The sequence below is a fragment of the Limulus polyphemus genome, unplaced genomic scaffold, assembly GCF_000517525.1.
Source record: "Limulus polyphemus unplaced genomic scaffold, Limulus_polyphemus-2.1.2 Scaffold872, whole genome shotgun sequence".
Classification (NCBI taxonomy): domain Eukaryota; kingdom Metazoa; phylum Arthropoda; class Merostomata; order Xiphosura; family Limulidae; genus Limulus; species Limulus polyphemus.
The window spans coordinates 290997-313523 of NW_013666482.1; the positions used below are offsets into that span (position 1 = coordinate 290997).

The 22527-nt window shown below is 34.7% G+C and overlaps 1 protein-coding gene across 2 annotated transcripts in view; it reads left to right on the forward strand.

The window, feature by feature from the left end:
• LOC106460972 (CD151 antigen-like) overlaps nucleotides 1-22527 on the forward strand; it is a 75964-nt gene that overhangs the window by 30891 nt on the left and 22546 nt on the right. For both annotated transcript variants that reach the window (XM_022387764.1, XM_013920735.2), the window contains exon 2: nucleotides 21801-21865. The gene's annotated coding sequence lies outside the window, so the exon portion shown is untranslated. The remainder of the gene's footprint in view (nucleotides 1-21800; nucleotides 21866-22527) is intronic.

Sequence of the window (22527 nt, forward strand, 5' to 3'; positions counted from 1 at the left end):
AGCAGTAGTACCAAAAGATAAAGTACTTACATTACAGCATGGTGCAGTGGCACCAAAAGATAAAGTGGTTACATTACATCATGGATGCAGTAGCACCAAAGGATAAAGTGGTTACATTACATCATGGAAGCAGTAGTACCAAAAGATAAAGTACTTACATTACAGCATGGTGCAGTGGCACCAAAAGATAAAGTGGTTACATTACATCATGAATGCAAAAGCACTAAGAGACAAAGTGTTCGTTGCTGACATAGGATTATACATTTTATTTTATTAGTTTACGCAGACCAGCCAACAATAGGCTGTGATTATAATTATTGTTTAAAACTCATATAGTTTTGGTATGTTTTGAATTTCGTGCAAAACTACACGAGGGCTATCTGCGCTAGCCGTCACTAATTTAGCAGTGTAAAACTATAGGGAAGGCAGCTAGTCATCACCACCCACCGCCAACTCTTGGGCTACTCTTTTACCAACGAATGGTAGGATTAACCGTCACATTATAACGCCCCCACGGCTGAAAGGGCAAGCATGTTTGATGGGACGGGGATTCGAACTCGCGACCCTTATATTGAGAGTCGAGCGCTCTAGCCACCTGGCCATGCCGGTTCTATAGTATGGTTATTAAATGAATAAGGAACCTTCTAGAACTTTTTGCTTATTGTCAGATTTCGACCTTTATACCGAAAACTTCCACGGACAACTCGTGCGTTACTTGTTCCGGATTTTCCGTTTGTGACGCTACGGAATGCATTAAGCACAATAATGTTTATTCTTCGTAAATCAATTCCAATGGATTTTGTCCTTTTCCAAAAACAGTGATTACCGTGTCTTTCTTTCTTATTTATTTAGTTTTCGTTTTACAGATCGATGATGTAACTATTGGAACATGATATTTAACATGTATTTCAATGTTGTATATCGCCTAATTCCCAAACGTATGATAGCAAATACATTCCAAGTATACTCCACCCAGGCCGTTGCTCTCGCACTCACGTGTCTTTAATAACGTTAAGCAAGATGATATAGAATGTAACCATAGAAACCATCATTGGAATTTACCACTGAAAATTATTAAGTTAGCCGCACCCTCCAATACCCAAAAAGATCAAATGGAAAGAACATTAAATTTATATCAAAAATACTTAGACACTTGAGTGGCGTGCAGGGCCGCAGACAAGAGGTATGATGAGTAAATTGTGTTTTGAAATTTTTTTCTCTATCGTTGGTCAAATATTTGGGTTTTTCGTAAAATCCAACACGCACGATCATGATGCAATATTACGCAGTGTAACAAAACTTTACTGAGGAAACTAACTGGAAAGCCAGAAACACTCAAATTGGATGTATATATATATATTAATTACACTAATATTATCTTATTGTCAGACTACTGAATTGTCAAGTGAGCACCGGAAGTGGTCTAGTGGTTAGCGTACGGGCTGCAGAGCATAAGGTTCCAGGTTTGAGCCGCAATAGACCATTAAACGTGCTCCACACACTCAGGTATGGGGGGAATTATATCTGTGCCAGCAATGCCGCTATTTGATGATGAGTAGGCGGCGAGTGCCGTTGACTTCCTGACCTTTTTCTTATCAGTAGTTTGAAATGAGAAATGGTCCTACATGAACCTAGACATTTGACCCGTATTCAAAATACCAAATACTGTTTTGCTATAAAGAGTTAGATATATCATGAAATTAATTGCTGAAAGTATGTTCCAGTTACTATCCATGCTATAAATATTTTGAGAGCAAATTATAAACTATTTTGAAACATTGGTTTCCACATAATTATCAAAGAATCCATGCAGGATACAGTAAATACACTATACACAGGTGACCACCCATTACTTCGAAGGCCCGATTGTTACAGATTTTTGGTTTTCGCTAGCAGTACTTTCTAAGTCTGGACCAATCTAACAAGTATAATAATGGCTGGAGACGGCTTGCGTGGGTAATGAAGAAAAACTTTAATATAAGTTTAACATAACAGCAAATGTACAACGTTTCGACAAGGTTTTGTCATCATCAGGTACAAGTATAAGTATTTAGTATCCAACAACACCATTATCAATGCATCTGTGACACCTATCAGTGACTGTCAAATCTCACTATTCAATTAGAATAGCCCAAGACTTGGCTGTGAATGCTGGTGACTACCTGCCTTCTTTTTAATCAATCGGTTCAAAATTAAGAGCAGTTAGCGAAAATAGCCCTTGTGTATGTTTACGCGAATATCCCAAGCAAACTTATTTCTACCCCCATCTAGTGGGAAAACTGAAAACTTCACTTATATAAATATGTTCACTTCAAGTTGCCTCCCGCAGTGACAAAACAGTAATTTTGCGGACTTATATGGCTAAAAACCAGGTTTCGATACCCGTTGTGGAGACAGCACAAATAGTCGTAGTGTAGCTTTATGTTAATATCTGAAACAAACGAACTAACTTATTTCTAGCACCATCTATTGTGAAGACTGAAAACTTTGCTTCTATAAATATGTTCACTTCAAGTTGCCCCTCCCCCAGTGGCACAGCGGCAAGTCTGCGGACTTATAATGCTAAAAACCGAGTTTCGATACCCGTGGTATACACAGCACAGATATCTCTTTGTGTAGCTTTGTGCTTAACTACAAACTTCAAGTTATAAATTATGAGCTTTACGTCATAGGCACATTCAGCGTGAGCCTTTTGAATATGTTGCCATAAATGCAGCGCTCTGGTGAAAATGAGCTAAATTATGAATAAATATATATTTGTCATTGTTCTTGTTTTGGATTTAGAAAGTATAAAATTATAAAATTTTTATGCAAATAGTTTAAATTTCTTACAATTTTTCAAGCCTTGATTTGAACTAGTTTTTTGAACAACAAAACTCAAAACCACTCAGAAGACTGGTATTTCAAACACTAATGACGCAAAACTTTTATATAACACCAAACAACAAATGAGACTTCAATTTTACAATTCACGAAGTAGTGATTAATTAATTAAGCAATACATAACTTTCGCCCTAATATAATTTTCTCTCTCTTAGAGGATAAGCTAACTATAAATTGACTATAAATTAGGGTTCGAATCCTCGTCCCACCAAACATGCTCGCCCTTTCAGCCGTGGGGGCGTTATAATGTGTCGGTCAATTCCACTATTCGTTGGTAAAAGAGTAGCCCAAGAGTTGGCGGTGGATGGTGATGAATAACTGCCTCCCCTCTGGTCTTATACTGCTAAATTATGGACGGCTAGCGCAGATAGCCCTCGTGTAGCTTTGCGCGAAATTTGAAAAACAAACACATAATCTCTTATTCTTCTGCATTTTTAGTTTAATGTATGGAGTTAGGATAACCTAATCTAAGCCTCCAAGGTTGCTCGAACCTTATGAGATACTATTGGGTTTACGGGCGAAAATTTCGTTAATAGCAAGAGTACTGAACAGATGAAATAATGTATTCTAATCTTTATAAACAATACAAATTTGCCATTATAAGTAATACAGTTTGAATGTTATATTTAATTAGCCATCTTCGTTGCTGTATATGTTCTGGGCTATGTAGATACCTTGATTTGATTAGAAGTTGACATTATATACTTGTGTCACTCACATTTGAAACTCTGCCAACGCAGGGTTGACATAAGTGTTTTAACTATGACGAATAAAACAACAACACAAGCCTTTCTACGTATATAGGGGGACCAAACGAGTTTTAGTGCCTTATCATGAATACAGATGTTTAATCTGTTAATCTTTCAACAATAAAATAAGGTATGGACATTTTGTCGTGTAAGATGTTTTTTTTTAAACCTAACGTTGCTGAACTGCAAGTTTGAATATATTTTGTCTGAATTTGACATTCAAATAAATTACACTCGTTTTTTTTTTGTTGTTGTTGTTGTATTTATTAATTTTGATCGGATGAAGGGTGTTAGCTAATTTAAGTCTGTTCAGTACTACTAGGCTCACAGTGACCATGATAACTACCATTGTCGGGTTCAAACCACATACCGATAGCCTAGTCAACGCTCTGAAGGACTCCATCATTGTAACAAATATTGTCAAGTTCAAACCATATGGCGATTGTTCAATCAACGCTCTGAAGAATTTCCTCATTGTAACAAACATTGTTAAGCTAAAACTACATAGCAATTGTCCATTCAACGCTCTGACGGACTCCATCATAGTAACAAACATAATTAGGCTCGAACTACATGGCGATTGTTCAATCAACGCTCTGAAGGACTTCATCATAGTTACAAACATTGTTAAGCTCAAACTACATAGCAATTGTCCAATCAACGCTCTGACGGACTCCATCATTGTAACAAACATTGTTAAGTTAAAACTACATAGCAATTGTTCAATCAACGCTCTGACGGACTCCATCATAGTAACAAACATTATTAGGCTCGAACTACATGGCGATTGTTCAATCAACGCTCTGAAGGACTTCATCATAGTTACAAACATTGTTAAGCTCAAACTACATAGCAATTGTCCAATCAACGCTCTGAAGGTATTTTGTGTGCGTGCGTTCACAATAAACAATTCATTCTTGGAATTAGGGAAACCTATGAAACAAGTTTTTTGTTTTGTTTTGTGATTAATGTTTTTCAAGATTTACATAGTAACTGTTTGAAATATGATTGATAGTAGTCGATCCACCCACCTATAATTAACTTGAAACGGTCTAAGTTTTAACAGTTTAGGAACTCGGTCAAATACAATTACCAAGAACAACTTGCCCTATACTTCATACACAGCACCTGAAAGAAAAAATCTATATATATGTTCTAGTTTTATTTTCTAATATCCTGAGGGTGGGTTTCAACTGTACTGTTTTAACCCTACAGTTCAACAATGAATACGTTATAATATCTTTGGTGTCACTGGATATGTGTGTGAGTTTACTTGTCCCCCCCTCCCCCATCCAGTGGGTCAACTGTAAGTCTGAAAACTTATAACGCTAAATACCGGGTTTCGGTACCCGTCGTAGACACAGTACAGATAGTCCATTGTATAAAATTGCGCTTAGCAACATACAAACAAATAAAGCTTTTAACTTTTATGAGTTGTATGAAAGCTCAATGAACACGTTTTGTGTGGGTTTTTTTTCTTTTTTCTTTTATTTATTTATTTATTCGTAACTGATCAAATCTATCAATTTTATCAGTTGTACAGAGGGATAATCACATTTTATATGAACAATCTGTATAGTGTAATGCTGTGACATTTTGCCGCAAATACAAGTCGTAATGTCACGGTTATCATGTTTTGTTTTGCACGTATACATTTGGTTGAGGCAAATTCCCTAACATTCGACAGTGTGATGTCGCCACGAATAAACTTTTGGCTAGAGATTTACAAAAAACGTTTCCAAGGGAGATATTCGTATAGCATTGTATAAATTGTTACACATTTCGAGAACGAAATCCTTCAATGTTTTCCATGGAAATGGAATTTCCACACACAAGAACTTTTAGAGCTGTAACGGCCTCTTAAACCACACCCCAAACAAATCTCGAACAACCTCCCACTCTGAAAAGGGAATTTTATAGTTTGTTTGTTTTTAATTATCCACAAAGCTACACAAGGGCTATCTGTGCTATGCCCACCATGAGTATCGAAACTCGGTTTCTAGCGCTGTAATTCCGCAGACATACCGCTGTGCCACTGGGGAGTACCTTGTTCTGACAGCCACAATTGTCACAGCTGCAAGAATGTAATAAACATGCATACATATTTCGAATCTTCAAAAATTCTAGAACAATTGCTGCATCACCACCTCTTTTTCGCTTAAGTTTTCTATGGTTTTAAGAATGCTTTCCCTTATAAACTAAAAAGGTGTCGGGCTGTGGATCAACGGATTTATTATTCGTATTACATTACCGGAAAAAGAAAATTGGTACGTAGTATTTTAGAAATAATAATAAAGTAATAGTAGTCACTGTCGGCCAATCGCCACACTATGGTTAGTGGTTGAGACTTAAAGATGGCGCTACGATATTCTTGCGACGGGATTCCATACTTGGAGGGAGGAGACTCTGTGCTTTAGCCAGCACTAAACTATTCTATCATATAAATCTACTAATAAGAAAAAAAATCAGTTATAAAAATGTAACTTTTAATTTTATTTTTTGGGTAAATTGAAAAATTGTTATGCTCCTTAAGTGATTGGTGAATTTGGAGAAATTGGCTGTTGTTCATGACATGGCTTTCAATGGCAAAATATGGAAAAACAGGAAAACGTGGTTTGAAAAAAAATAATGTTTAGGGCTGCATTTCAGCCAAATAACCTTTCATTTTGCTCCCAGTGACACAGCGGTATGTCTGCGTACTTACAATGCTAGAAATTGGGTTTCGATACCCTTGGTGGACAGAGCACAGATGGCCAATTGTGTAGCTTTGTGCTTAATTGCAAACAAACAACCAAACAAATTCTTTAATTTTGACCATGATGTAAATATTAATTGGGTTAATTTTAGTTTTAATAAATCTGAAACTGCATTAATGACATTATTATTTAGGAACAAAAATAAATACAAAGCGTTAATTCATTACACTTAATGACACTCATAAAACGTGTGAAATATTTAGGAATTGGCGTATCATAATTACGTGATTAAACAAGTTCTGTAAAATCAGTGTACATTAATTACATTTTGTTGGAAAACAATCCCATCTGGAATTATTAGACTTTTATTATAGTACTTTATTGTGATAAGGTCAATGACTCTTTTAGTTTTGAGAAAAAAAATAGTTACGTTTTCTATGGGTGACATAAGTAATCTATAAGAAAGTCAAGCGCCGAGATTTTATCTAGCTTTCGTCATCCATATTATATTGCAACATATTTATCACTTTTGGACATTCTTCTTCTCTGATTATATTTACCCTATTTCGTAATATGATTTTAACTATTATAGTTGAAAAAGTAGGAAAAAATTATTGAATCTTTCAAATTTTTCATATTTGTGGACTTAGAAAAAAAAATCTGTCGATTAGATCTTGTGCTTGCTTAGTCATTTTCAGTGCTCTTTGTTAAAGATAACATGCTTTTAAAACTTATGAAAATAAGCCTTCAATTAAATTTTTGTTGTTCTCAACGCAAATCTACTCAATTGGCTGTCAGCGCTCTGTCAATCGCGGGAAATCAAACCCGAATTTTAGAGATGTAAGTCTACTAACTTCTTTTTTTTCTAAAACAGTCATTGGTCAACTTGAAACAGAAAGAAATTGCGAAATTCCCTTATAGAAGTATTAAATCAAAAGAAACCCATTTTACTGTACATATGTAAATATATATGTAATAAAGTAACATTTTTCTATTCAAAATTCCTTTTCCACCTTTTCCATTATTAAATTGAAAACATTCAGAATGAACAATGAATATTCTCTATCGAATGTTATATTTGACATTAAAATCGAACTAGTCTAAAATGTTAATGTTAAAATAACTTAAAATCTGTTTTATCATATTATATCTAAAAATGTAACATTTCTATGATATATTGTGTCTTGAGTGTTTATAATACTCTCTTCAAAAAACAGACAACTTGTATGATTTTAATGGAAGGTCAAAAATGACGCAGTCATGTCATTGGGATTACTATTTTATTATATTACAAGCTGAGGTACTCGTCCTTTGTCCGGTTTATGAACTTTAAAAAAATGTGTGGGTGGATGTTATGATAAATAACACAAAAATCATAACTCTCACACAATTTATTTATAACGTGACATATAATTAAAGTATTCATTATTACCTCACCAAACGTTTTGTATTAGCTTTAAGAACTTAATATATGTATATATATACTAAAACATGGTCAGGGTGATTTTGTAGGAAGAGGTAGCGGCCAAAGTATTGGCGATAAAGGTGCTTTCTGTTACCCAGCTCTTAATGTCATCCACAGTGTTTCACGTGATTAATTAATAGGCGGTCATTGACCGCAGAAGTGTCTTAAGGGCCGAAGTTGAAAGGTCACGTGTCATATAAGAAGTTGGCATAACTCAAAAAAACGACTCGTCATATCAGCTTTATGGTGGCAATTGGAGTAGAAATATCAGCTGAGTTTATGTATTATTGCAATAGCGGCGGCAATTTTTTTCATTGCATTCTTCCATAGAAAATGCTAGAGCACTCTCCGAGATATATAAGCCACTTTGGTGCCCTCCCCCCACACTGTGTGTATATTGTGTTATAGTGTAAGAACGTGGAGCCATCTGTGAATGTATTTAACACTAACTTACGTCACAGATAATAAATGCTCAATAACATCAATAATGGGGGTGGATGAGGTTGTGAACCTCATTAACATGTTTAACAAGTTTGGTTGTAATTGGCCGAGTGATCTAGGAGTAGTTAGATAACAGACACACATATTTTTATGCTTTATATATATATATATAGTTTTCTTCGTTACTTTTTAGCCTGTTAAAATGTATTTGTAAGTGTGCTATATCAGCCATTCTAAAAAAACAAACTTTTATTTGATTTTCAAAAATAACGAGAAAATACAATTAGTTTAACAATAGTAAAACAGCATTAGGCCTATGTTGGACTATAGGCTATGAAAGTAAAATACTTCCAGTTAGTAGCTTACGCTGGTTTACTTTTAGTTGTAAAATGGTAAAATGAATTTGATTTCCTAATTTATGTTTGACTTATAAAAACACAGGTGCATGTAATGGCTATTCCCTCAACAGATGTTCTTTGTTTTGTCATTTTCATAATTATGAATCAAAAATTAAACTAAATCATTTACAGTGGTTTTTTAAAATAAGTTGTCCCCCGGTGGGACAGCGGTAAGTTTACGGACTTACAACTCTAAAATCCGGGGTTCGATTCCCCGCAATGAACACGGCAGATAGCCCAACGTGGCTTTGTTCTGAAAAAACAACAACAATAACTAACTAACTAAAATAAATTAAGCTTCTGATATTTTTGTACTTATTTAACCACCTGGCTGTTAACAGAAAATCTAAGAATAAAATTTTCCAAGAAAACAATATTTGATAACTTATCTAAACATTTTAACTCTATCTACGCTACTACACTACATGAACTCTTCACATTGTTTGCATAATAGTTAGATGGCAATAGATATACAGTGCAGTTTATTCCTTTTTTCAACTGGTAGCGATAAAATGCACAAAATTAATGAATATGGATTTATTTTTGTTCCCTTTGTCGAACTTGAAATTATGAAAATTATTTGGTATGCAGGCATAACATGTGTTTTCTACAATTGTATTTATAGGATATTTCAATATTTTTCGTTTACTGTAAGTCTATGTAGTTTTCGCTTAACACGTTGTCAACACAGTCGTTGAGTTGATATTGTTCTGCCTGCCTTTTTAAAATTATTTCTCATCCTATAGAGATAACGTGTTCTGCCCATAGATGGTGGCTGTAATCCTGCATTTTGTGCAATGGTCGTTCCAGTCGGGCTAATTTTGAATGAGAATGGCCATTCACGTGAGAAACGCTAGTCGCTATGAGTAAATCCAAAGTTTTTAGTTAAGTAAGAAACATTTGATTTAAACATACTGGGATATATCTTAGTAGATTCTTGTTCTTCATCTTAAGTGAATTCATTAAAGAAATATTGAGGAAAGAAAACCAGATATCAGTTAAAGAATCTAGTGAAAGACGAACATACAGAAAGCAAATATAAACAAACTTTGCTTTTGCCTTTGAATTAATCGAGGTTGTTTTCATTCTGCGTTACGCATTATGAACAGTCTCTTTAATTCTTTGATTAAGCCCAGTTAGTTTAGTTAGATGCAGTATTACTACGCAATTTGTCCCCCACCCATGGGTCAGTGGTAAATTTACTGATTTACAACGCTAGAAACCAGAGTTCGATTCACCGTAGTGACAGAATGCAACAATGCGTAACTTTGCACTAAACAAAAGAAACTTCGTAACGAATCCTGCCAACTCTACTGTTATAAAGCAGACTCAACTAATACTCTATGAGGAAATCAGTTTAACCTAAGACTACCGCACCTACAGTGTAACGCCCAACCACAGCACGTACTTACTGGTTCGTTAACGCATTTTATTTTTGAATTACAGCGTATATAGTTTAGAATGTATTCATATGCTTAAGTTGACGAATTAGCTACAAAAGGACACTTTATTATGAAATTTTACTGGAAAAACTTCACGTAATGATTCGTCGGAACTCATCGAAATTTAGAATACAAGCCAAGTACGCATTAAACTAAAGTGAATAGTTCGCTAAAAGTTAGGAACACAGTACGTGGTTCAATTCCTTTAGATAGCAACTGGCTCAAAATTAAACAAAATATTTAATATAACATCAAAGACTTGGTTGCAGAGAATTTTTAATGGACCAAATTCTTCATGTTGTGATTCACTCAGAAACATTCTTTCACTTTTATACTGTATATAAGTGTTCGTAGTTCCGTCAAGCTAACACATGCGCAGTAACTATCGCTAAATTCGCCCAGAAAATGTAAAAGTTACAGGGATTCTGAAAATATTTAGAAATTTATTAAGATTATTAAGTCAATTATTATTCTGAAAAAAAACAAAAAAAAACGTTGCCTTCTAAACGTGGAATATAAGGACGAACAAGAATAATTTCCAACACTTCACGAAATGTAAAATGATACATTACCGGTGTTTATGGCAGGAGTAATCTAAAAGGAAATGTATTCATTCCATTGCAGCTTTTCTGGTATTCTCTTTGTGACCTAGATGTTTCATTATGATAAAAAACTTTACTATGTTATGTGGTAAATAGTCCATTGAACACACGGTGCATGTCCCACCTCTACCCTCCAATCCGTCGTTTGTTAGTTGTTGTTCCATAGCTCGAGAGTAAAACACGAGAGAGGAGGAGAATTAGGTACCGTGGAGTTTCCAACACCGTGAAAACCAAGACTATTAATTTATTATAAAGTCGCAGTTTTAAACAATTTTAAAAAATTCACTCCAACTTTAAAAGCGTGCAGGGCTAACCGGCCAAAAAATGATGCGTGATACGTATTGCCAATTGGGTCAGGTAGAAGCAATCATACTGTAGAGCCACCTGGTGAGTTAAGGCAACGGAAAGTGAAAGTTCCAGCAGCTAATGTTTTATGCTGTTCCTCAAGATAATACGGCTCTGGTTGGTTCAATAATTATTGACTCTCTTTCTAGTCAATGGTAAGATATATTTCTTTAATTACACGCATCATTTTAATTTATGTATTGACTACCGTGATTTGTATATACGTCACGGGAAGAGTACTTTTGTACGTATAGATATAATGGAAAAGCTATAAAAGATATTTGTCAATAATAGTAAGTATATGAAGATAGTATTTTTTCCTTTAAAAATAGAATGGTATAAAAATGTAACGAAAACGCAGCGGTTGCTTTTTATTTTATATTCTGATATATAAAATTGTTTGTTCTATTGTTATGTAATAGCTGGGGAAAAACACCGCCACTTCGTGAGCTCCATGTTCTAGATTCTAATTGTTAGATAATTCATGGTTTACTGTTAAGAACACGTTTCTTCTGGTTTTGTTCAAACATTTCTTTCGTTGTTTTAAGTGTGTAATTTTTATGGTGCCAATATTGAGTATTTTTATTAAAGTTTGTTGTTGTTTTTTGTATCGGGAAAGCTATTAGTTTGGTCGAAAAAATGTTCTGCTTTTATAAAAACTTTTCTTAGTTGTGGACTGTATTTTTAATTTTCAAGGAAGAAACTTTCAGACTAGTTATTTTGGATCAATGTTTCGTACGTATTATTCACACCGCCTGTATTAGTTTTCTACTATAAAACTACGCCAGGTTAGTTCAATTAAATATTTCAAAATTTTCAACGTAATTCTTATAAAATTCTACAGATCAACCACAATGTTTTTGCTAGGATGCCAACTGAGAATTAGATATTAGTTTAAGGTAGTGGTTATGTAACAGGATGTGACGTACTTCAACCGGAAAGGTTGGTGTTTTCCTTTCGCTTTAGTCATGTTTAATGTGAAAAATAACTAAGTTATAATTAACTATTCACTGTTTTATTTATTTTTTTTGCAAAAATATACAATATCTACAGCTTAAGTTTCGACTCGTGTCCATGGTTGATTTATCATTATTTTCATATTATGTAGAAATGTACTGGCCTCGAATATGTAACCTGTTGCTGTTAATATCGGATGACTATTCTTTGTAAACGATAAAATTGTCATCAACCATATAGGTATTAAGTTAACTTAAGTCAACTGACCTGTTATATTTAAGGACGTACCTGGGAAGTTAAAACTTTGCAAGGTAAGTCCTTTGTTACCTTCGTAAAGTTCGAACTCTAATTTAGCAGTGTAAGACTAGAGGGAAGGTAGTCACTCATCACCACCCACTGCCAACTCTTAGGCTTCTCTTTTACCAACGAATAGTGGGATTGACCGTCACATTATAACGCCCCCACGGCTGAAAGGGCGAGCATGTTTGTTGGGACGGGGATTCGAACCCGCAACCAGCAGCTTGCGAGCCGATCATCTAACCACCTGGCTGTACCAGGCTAGGGTGATTGTAATGACAGAAATACTAAATTGAATTCCTACTTAGGCCATTCTCGTCTGTTATTTCAATTAAAAAAATATTTTCATGGGAAATCTTTAGTGTAGAGCTACGGTTACGGTCGGTCTCATAAAGCTAGGATTTTCTCCAACTGAAATATTCTCTTATGTTTTTCCAATGTGGAAAAGTGGTCAAGTAAGACACACAGAGATTCGAACCCAAGTTTCTAACAATGGGGCAGATGAGCTTAAGCCTGTTTTTTTTTGTTGTTATTGTTGTTGTGTTTTCCTGTTAGAATATCTTCCCGGATAGTGGGAGCCAGTTGCTACATGTTGTTTATGTTTTCACATCCTCAGAAAAATTATAGTAGTTCCTAAATCCTATTTCTTTAGCTCCAGAAATAGGCCTGTTTATATAGACGTTTAACACGTAGGACAGAAGGAGCACATGTCCCCCACTTTTTACAGTTAGTATAAATACACTATTATTTACAACTATGTTAGATTGACGAAATTATAGTTGCTGGTCTTTATGGATTGCAAGTACCGAGTTTACTGTAGTCATGATAAAAATAAAATATAGGCTCAAACAAGGATGTTTGTTTTTTAGCTCAAAGCCATATAATGGGCTATCTGAGCTCTTTCAACCGAGGGAAATCGAGCCTCAGATTTTAGAAAAGAAACTCCATAAACATACCGCTGACCAACCCGGGAATAAAAGTTTCGTAAACCACATTATAAAACTATTACACCCAAGTGCTTTCGCCAGGTGGACCTGCTTTTACCACTGTGGGTTCATTATAGCGATAGGTAACAATATTCAATTGATTTTCTTGTTTAATCAAATGAAACAGACTAGTAGGTTCCGATTATTTCAACCTAGTTTTTATCTGAGTCACTTAAAAGTTATTAACCGTAATTGCATGGTGAATTACGCGGGTAATTGTATGACGCGAAGTACGAGTAATATCAACTGATTACAGAACCTGGAGTTAAATTCCCACACCATTCACATTAACCACTCGTACTGAGTATGCAAAATATTATAGTTTTCAACGTGAAGCTTACCTGTCAATTTATATTTCTGTCGGTTCTATGACATAGAAGTCGGGATAGCAAAATATGTATGGGATTATTAAAAATGTCTAAAAGTATAATTAATAGAAAAAAAGTCCACATTTTGCAGTAGATGAAAAACATTTAGAGACTAGCACGAGGGAAGAGCGACATGCGGTGTTAGTTATTTTTTGTTGTTGGTGGTGTGTTTGTGTTTTGAAGTAACCACGCTGGAAAGGTTAGCCATTTAATCTGATGAAAGCTGATTCGTTTCTTCATTCCTTCTTTTTATATTCAATGTGATGTATCCCACTAAAAATAGGTGCCATATGATGGAAATAACTTGTAATTTGTTACTCGACACTAAACAGGATATAAAAAATACGTTGTGTATGCATGAGGAAGATACACTCACAGTAAAATTATTTACAATTTAGTCTGCAGTAAGTCCACAGGCCAGGTGGTTAGGGCGCTCGACTGGCAATCTGCTGGTCGCGGGTTCGAATCCCTATCCCACCAAACATGCTCGCTCTTTCAGCTGTGAGGGCGTTATAATGTGATGGTAAAAGAGTAGCCCAAGAGTTGGCGGTGGGTGGTGATGACTAACGGCCTTCGCTCTAGTCTTTCACTGCTAAATTATGGACGGCTAGCGCAAATAGCCCTCGTGTAGCTTTGCGCGAATCCCCCCCCCCAAAAAAAGTAAGTGTGCAAACTTATAACGTTAAAAACCGGGTTTCAATACCCGTGATGGATAAGAGCACAGATAGCCCTTTGTGTAGCTTTGCACTAAACAACAAACAAATAAACATTAATATAATGCAGAAGACTTTACTGCTGAGTGTGTTGTATCTAACCACTTGTTTAATTTTTCTCTGTTTACTTTAAAACCGTCTTGCTCGCTCTTGTTACATAACTTAAGAAGTATGGATCTAACCTCATACCTGAATCTGCCAGCACATTACGCCTGTTTGATACTTATCATTACATAAGTTGACAGGTGTATTCTAACATGATACCTGTAATTCCCAGCACATTACGTCTTCTTGATCCTTATCATTACATAAGTTGACAGGTGTGTTCTAACATGATACCTGTAATTCCCAGCACATTACGTCTTCTTGATCCTTATCATTACATAAGTTGACAGGTGTATTCTAACATGATACCTGTAATTCCCAGCGCATTATAACTGCTTGGTTCTTATTGTTACCTAAGTTAAGAATTATGGATCTAACATGGCAATTGTAGTCAAAAAGTAAACATTCTTTATGTTTACTAAAGTGTTAATCCATGTCCACAGTTTCTGTTATTTTGTTCACAAGACGAAATCAAAACTTGCGCAAACCATTTTTGAAAAGTTTTTAAGAAATACTGAAATATTGCGGTATACATTTTAGGTAAATGCAATACTCCAGGAAATGTGCATAATGAAAGAAAAAAACGTTCAAACTTGTAACTTGTCTGTGTTAACAGTTTTGGATGAGCTGCCGTCTATTTGATCACATCGCGTTATGGTCGGCCGGAAATTCCGCTTTTTTGATCGTTGGCAGGAAACTATTTACCCTGAAGTGTCTGAGCACGGTGAAGGTAAACTCAGTTTGACTGACAAATATGTAAAATGTCTTTTTTATTTTCATTTCGTAATTCCCATTATAATATAAAACAGTTGAATTAGTGCGCGTTTACCAATATAATATAAAACAGTAGGATTAGTGCACGTTTCTCAATATAATATAAAACAGTTGGATTAGTGCGCGTTTCCCAATATAATATAAAACAGTTGGATTCGTGCGCGTTTCCCAATATAATATAAAACAGTTGGATTCGTGCGCGTTTCCCAATATAACATAAAACAGTTGGATTAGTGCGCGTTATTGTCAGTCATCTAATAATTGTTCTTGGATAAATGTAAATTCAGTCTCTATAGTCAAAATTACTCCCATAGGGCACACAATATTTATATAATAAATTAATACATGAATTCTTTTATATTTTTTGTTACATAACTTGATAAGTATTGTTCTAACATGACACCTGCAGTACCCAGTGTATTACACATGCGTGATCCATATTGTTGCAATACTTGAGAAGTATGGTTCTAATATAACACTTGTAGCACCCATTCATTATTCCGTCTTGCTCGCTCTTGTTACATAACTTAAGAAGTATGGATCTAACCTCATACCTGTAACTCCCAGCACATTACGTTTGCTTGATCCTTATTATTACATAAGTTGACAGATGTGTACTAACATGATACCTGTAACTCCCAGCACATTACGTCTGCTTGCTCCTTATTAATAAATCATAGCTCTTACAAATATACCGTTTAATACATTTAATCAATCATTCACCATCATTAACCAATTTTTATTGACCTCTTCACATTAGCATATGTTTCGACTTCCACCAGTTATCTTGGAATTGTATCAAATAAACTTGGTACTTGAAAAACTTAGAAAGTTTTTCATAGTCATCATTATCATTATTTGGAAATTTGAAAGAGCCCAATTCTTTACATCTCATATTTTTATCATGATTTATCTTGAATTTGAAGGGCAATGAAAAATGGCGTTTTGTTATACATGTATGTTTGTACAAGTTAGACACATTAAATAGATTCAAACTGTTTTCATAAGCTGTTGAATAATTATTCTTTATTTTTTGGTAAAGGAGTTTTCATCATACTGTTCCAAAACTACAATATTTTACTCGTATGTGAAATATAGGAAGATCCATTAATATGTTCACCGCAACGAATTGATGTATAGACCAACTGGCATACAGCATATAGTGTTAAAATGAAGTTTGTAAATATGTATGGCATCTAAGTTTAGTCAACAAATATTCTACACGTGCTATTCAACTAACATTACAGTTAATAATAGCTTCCAAGATATTCGCATTTAGTTATATATTCAACGAATGTATAAAATTCGATAGATAATTATGATAGTTTACAATTGTTTATATGGAATATAAATGCAAATCCAGTTCGTCTGATCACCATTTAAATATTCTTTAGGTTTACCCATTTTAAGATTACAATTACTTTTTATGTCTCCTGATATAACAGCTGTAATTTTACAAACTTACAAGGCTAGAATCAAGAGTTCGATTCCACGCGGTGGACGGAGTGAATATAGCTCATTGTGTAGCTCTGAACTACGAAAATAACAACACCAACAATCACTTTTAGTAAGGCAGTGTTATCTACATACGTGTAAATAGTGCAACTTAATGTAATGTTTGTTGTTTCATTGATATATATTAGAAACAAGAGGGAATCCTCAATAGCCGCGGCACTTGAAATTCTTTTAGGCAGAATTAGAGTAAATTAATCTGCGAGACCTTTATTTTCCTTTTTATTAGTTATATGTTTGTGCGTCAGCAATACCAAGCGTGGGGCGCGCGCGCATACCCGATTCGATTTTATTACTCATTAGGATCTCTACTAAACTATCTTCAAATTGAAATTCTTTTAAGCACAATTAGAGTAAGTTAATCTATGAGACCCTGGTGGTGTCAAATAGATCAATCGAAAGGATTTGACCTTCTAAGTCCACTACTGTAATTATATCTCAGATCGGTCAATAGATGACGGAGCTAGAGCCATTTTATGAGCCGCTATGCAGCGTCCAAAACTAATAGACATTATCCTTCTATAAGTACTGTATATATATTTCAGATTTTACTGCAAATCTATCTTCTATATATTGGTTAAACTAATCCAGTAGATGACCTATCATTCCTACATTTTTACACTTTGTGAATCATTTATTTGATATTATCCACGTTTTCCTGATTTACTTGCGTAAGTTCACATTGTAAATAGTTATCTTCATTCATTTCCTCCTGTAAATGTCGCAAGGTTTCAGACCTTGAATTCCCTTCAACCGAATTGACCAAAACCACATTCTGTATTACATTAGTTCTGACTTCTTTTTTTTTTCCATCATGCATATCTCTATGTACTTTTTTCACTTGTTAATGTAAATATATTGCTTGCCATATTATAACACGTAGGAATTTTAAAATCAAAGCTACAATAACTTAAAAATTCCACGAACCAAAATAGAAATCAAGGCAAGTAAGCACACATAATATGAAATAAATATGAATTAAATAGTATAAGTTGGAGAACTCAGAACAAACATAGCTATCCTATTGTAACTTGAGAAGTATGGTTCTAACATGACACCTGTAGCTCCCAGCGTATTACGCATGCTTGATCCATATTTTTCCATAACTTGAGAAGTATGGTTCTAACATGACGTCTATTATTTATTAAAACCACAAATGTAGTTTAAGATTGGAAGTGCCCGAGTATAGCTAAATCTTGCGATGTGAATTATGGTTAGCGTGTTGCATTTTGTCATGATAACTTGAGAATATTTGTTAAAATTCAGAATTTTGATATTTGTTTACTCAGTTATAATAAATATACTTAGTATTTCGAGAATTATTTAGTCTCGAAGTCTTAAGTTCAAGGGAGGTCCAGTTCAATCTACACTTTAATCAACGTGTGTTTTTAGAATACCAAGTTTATTTATTATTCCTGCTACTGGGCTGCTATATAATGTGAAGAACTGAATAGTGGCCAATGACACTTTTTTTCACTTCACCTATCTAGTATATAGGTTTTTCTTATAGTGACTATAAAGCATGTTCACACCAACATATATATATAATAAATAGTATACAGATTCTGTGTAGTGATTTACTAATTTCGCTAAGTATGTCATTAGAGCAAGCCTATTTTAACTAAAAGGTTATTCCGACTTTCTAATTCACCAGATTTTTAAGTTTGAGCATTTATAAGAACAAACCTTGTTTAACTTATTCATACTTCCATAAAGATTCGATCTTGTTTAGAAGTTTGAGTGAAGCTCAAAATTATAATTATATATCTGCAAAGTCTGAGCAGTGAAAATTCTTCGACTTCTATTGCACCTGCTTATTTACGTTACTTCGGGCAGTCGTGGCCTAGTGGCTGGTCTTTGGACAGAAGTGTGTAAAGATCGAGAGATGATGCCGACTTCTATTATTCCTACCTATTTTCTTTTTCTTAAACACGTTATTTCCGGCAGGCGTGGCCTAGTGGTTAGTGTACTGGACTTTGGACATAAGTGTCTAAAGATCAAGAGGTGATGCCGACTTCTGTTGTTTCTAGTTCTTTAGTTTTTTCTTAAAGACGTTATTTCGGGAAGGGGTGGCTTAGTGGTTAGTATGCTGGGCTCTGGATAGAAGCATCTAAAGATCGAGAGATAATACAACTGAACGCTCTCCGAATTTTCAGCTGTGGGCGCGTTATAAAAGTGACGGTTGATTCTGTTATTCGGTTCAAAGAGCTGAACAAAGACCGAATGTTGACCGGTGCTGGCTCGCTGTCCTCCCTCTGATCAGTATTCTAGGACTAAAAAAAGAGACACGTTTCATCTTTCTATTACTTTCTAAGACTTGTGTGTGTGTGTTTGGTTTTGTTTAATAAAAATTTACTGTTTTGTATTTTAGCCGCGCCATAGCAGCTCATACAACGGCTCTGCGTTTTTTGTTTGTTTTTTCAAATAAACACTTTTAGCTCATAACTTCGTCATTTCTTGACTGGTTTGATATATAATTATAGTTTTGGACTCCGCACAAAAATATAGCGAACAAAAAGAAGGAAAAAAGGTCTCATAGATTAATTTACTCTAATCCTGCCTAAAAGAATTTCAAGTGCCGCGGCTATTGAGGATTCCCTCTTGTTTTAAGATTATGAAGATCGCCGTAGTAATGGAATATGATGACTCATGTAATGCTTCTCTATGAGTGGTCATCATACTCTTGCAGGTTCAATCACTCCTAATACGTGTTGTTCTATGCTATATCTATATGATGTCGTTTATGACATATACGATATAAAATGATAGTGAAATAAAATTTCAGAAAATTTCAATTTACATAATGTTAAAAGTTGCGAGTTAGACCTAAAACAGGAACAATATAGAACCAATATAAATATGTTTTGGAATTATACCGGAAGTCCGCTAATCCCTCTCTCCATCGTATACCTGACGTTAAGTTTGTTGTTGTTGCCATTCTAAACTGTTGTTACCTTTTCATTAATTTGTTTGACCTTAATGACCATCAGTTAACCTTATGAGGTTGCTGACCTGACCCATGTGGCTATTCGGGTTCGTCTGACTGGCGCATCTGGCAGAGATAATGATGCCTGTCAGGTCAGTTAGAGATTTGAAGGCAGATTATTTATTGGATTTCAGAGGCAGTCCTATAGCTGTGTGTGATTTTGTGGTTGTGTTAACGGTTAGAACTTCTGAGTTCGACGTAATTTTGTACATACTTAACTGTTTTGTATTTGTCTTGTGATTTGTTTATTATGATACTTATGTTTTCAATTGTTCTATATAGTGTAAATAAAGTTTGAGTTGTCATAATTTTAGTATCCGTTTGAGTTATTGTCTCTTCCTAACAATTTGCAAAATTTGATGAATGTGAATCGCGTGCAAGAGTGGAACTTAACTTTGCGCTTGTTGATATACCAAAAGACCGGTAAGTAAGAAACAACTGCGAATGTTTAGAACTGTGTAGAGTAAATTGTTATTTAATGAAAACTGAGTTTTTAACATTAAACATTTCCACAAGCACCAATGAATTTGAATATGACCTGTTTGTTACTTTGATTAAAAAAAAACCAAAATTCTCTTATTTTGATGAAAAACTGAGATGAAAGAAAGGCAACACTCAACTTAGAGATGAGGGAGAAAGATGGAAAGTCCTACCCTTGGAGCATTATTCAGTATTCAGCGAGAAAGATCATTCAAAATCACAGACCAATTTAAAACAGTCTTTACACATATATTATTACCCAAGTGGCACATTCCACTCCTTATATTCAAATTGACATTTATTGCTATGGTATAAAATTATCTGGTTCAGAAACGTTGAACTGTTTGAATGAAAGCATTACATCGTAGGAAATTAAAATAGAAATGCTTTGTCAGGTTTTATGTATGGGCCAGATTATTTAGAGTAGGTGTCTGTGACTTGTTGGAGATAGATTTCAAAAATAAGCAAACAGCATACAGTCCACTTGAAATGATATATTAAAACAAACCAAATGCATATACAAATGCTCGTTACACTTGTATCCAGAACTTTAGATAATTGTCTCTTTTTTCGTCAGAGTTCACACAGGCTGGTTCAGTTACTTTAGAACGCAATTTGATAAGACGAATTACACTTCCTGCTCTGTTATTACAATACATTCTATAACAATTTCACTTTAAAATCACCACTATAACTGTTGGTTACCCCAGTTGTATCCAGAGCTTAAATAATTGTCTCTTTTTTCGTCATAAGTCCACACAGGTTGGTTCTGTTACTTTAGAACATAATTGACAAGACACTCTGTTAATACAATACAACCTGTGATAATTTCACTTTAAAATCGCCACTATACGCTCTTTATGCCTAAACTCACAATCACGCAGTCTAGATTTATCTACCTATCGAACTAAATTTTGTGACGCGTCTTTATACTCCGACAAAGGTCTAGAATGTTCCATTCAAATAATGAGAAACACTCAGAAGGTTCTAGTAACATGACGCAATAATATAACAATCACCAAGTCACAACATTTGAACTACATAACGTATTTTTCGTAAACTATCGCTTCTAAAAATAACTAAGTTTAACACTCACGCTATATAAAATATTTAAATCATAACACTCCCCTTGTTCTCTGTATCTTGTTTGTTACAGTACATGGATTTAATGCGTGGCAGAATTCCAGATTTCTACAATACTTGCTCGTCAACAATTCCATTGCATAAAGCTATAGAATGTATAAAATTGACGAAACTGTTGGGTTCATTATAAAGATTTCGTGTGTTTTTTGGGCAACGCTGGTTTTATATCAACGCACCGGTGGAGGCGCTTCAAAAACAAGTTGCTGACTTACTTCGTAGAGGGCGTTAACAACGCTGGGGATTTTACCTGTCATATAGCTGAACAAGAGCTTATCTGTGTAAGAATGAGTGTTTGCTGCAGCATGCTTCCTTACAGCACGTGCTGAACTGAGAACAGTGTTAAAATAAAAGCTGAAAGTGTACTTTATCTAAAACACTGACATGTTCTGAGTCATATTCCACTTTCTACGCACGCCTGAAGACATAAGATAAGAGTCATTGTTTTGTTTTCGTTTCAGAATCTACCAATCTAAATCAAAAGTGCGTGAAAGAACTCTGGCTACTTGAAAGAAAGTAAAAACAGGTGAGTAAATACAGATTTTCATTCATGTTCATTCTCTTCTTTAATTACGTTAATATTTACTGACCAAATATTTTAAAATAAATAACAAAAGAAAATGTTCAGCTTGATGAGACATTGGACTTTTTGTATAGATATTAGCGGCTCGACTGAAACTTGTTTATTGTTGCAAAATAAACCTGGGATACAAAATATGATATATGAATAGGCACGGTTTACATCAAACTTTAAATTTCTGGGAAAAGAGCCTTATTTTGAAATATCTTTAACTCTGTCCTACCTATATTATTTAATGACACGCTGTTTCAGGTAGAAAAGGGCTAGCCATGACTAGTGGCTAGCGCGTCGGTCTACGAATCAAGGGCTCGGGACTCGAGATGTGATGCCGATGGACATAGTCCACAATTTTATTTAAAAAAAAATAACTTAAAAAGTATAACTGAGTCCACGAAACCACTAAGTTTAGTGTCAGGATGGCCTAGTTGATAGCGTGCTCGACTATGTATTTGAAGGTCCAAGATTCGAGCCGAGACGCCGTTGAAGACCTTCGACACTTTCAATCACAACGCATTATAAAATTGACAGTGATCCCCGTTTTCAGTTCGAAGAGAGGGACAATTTCCTTGTGTGGTCGAGAACTGTGCTGGCTTGCTGCCTTAGTTATG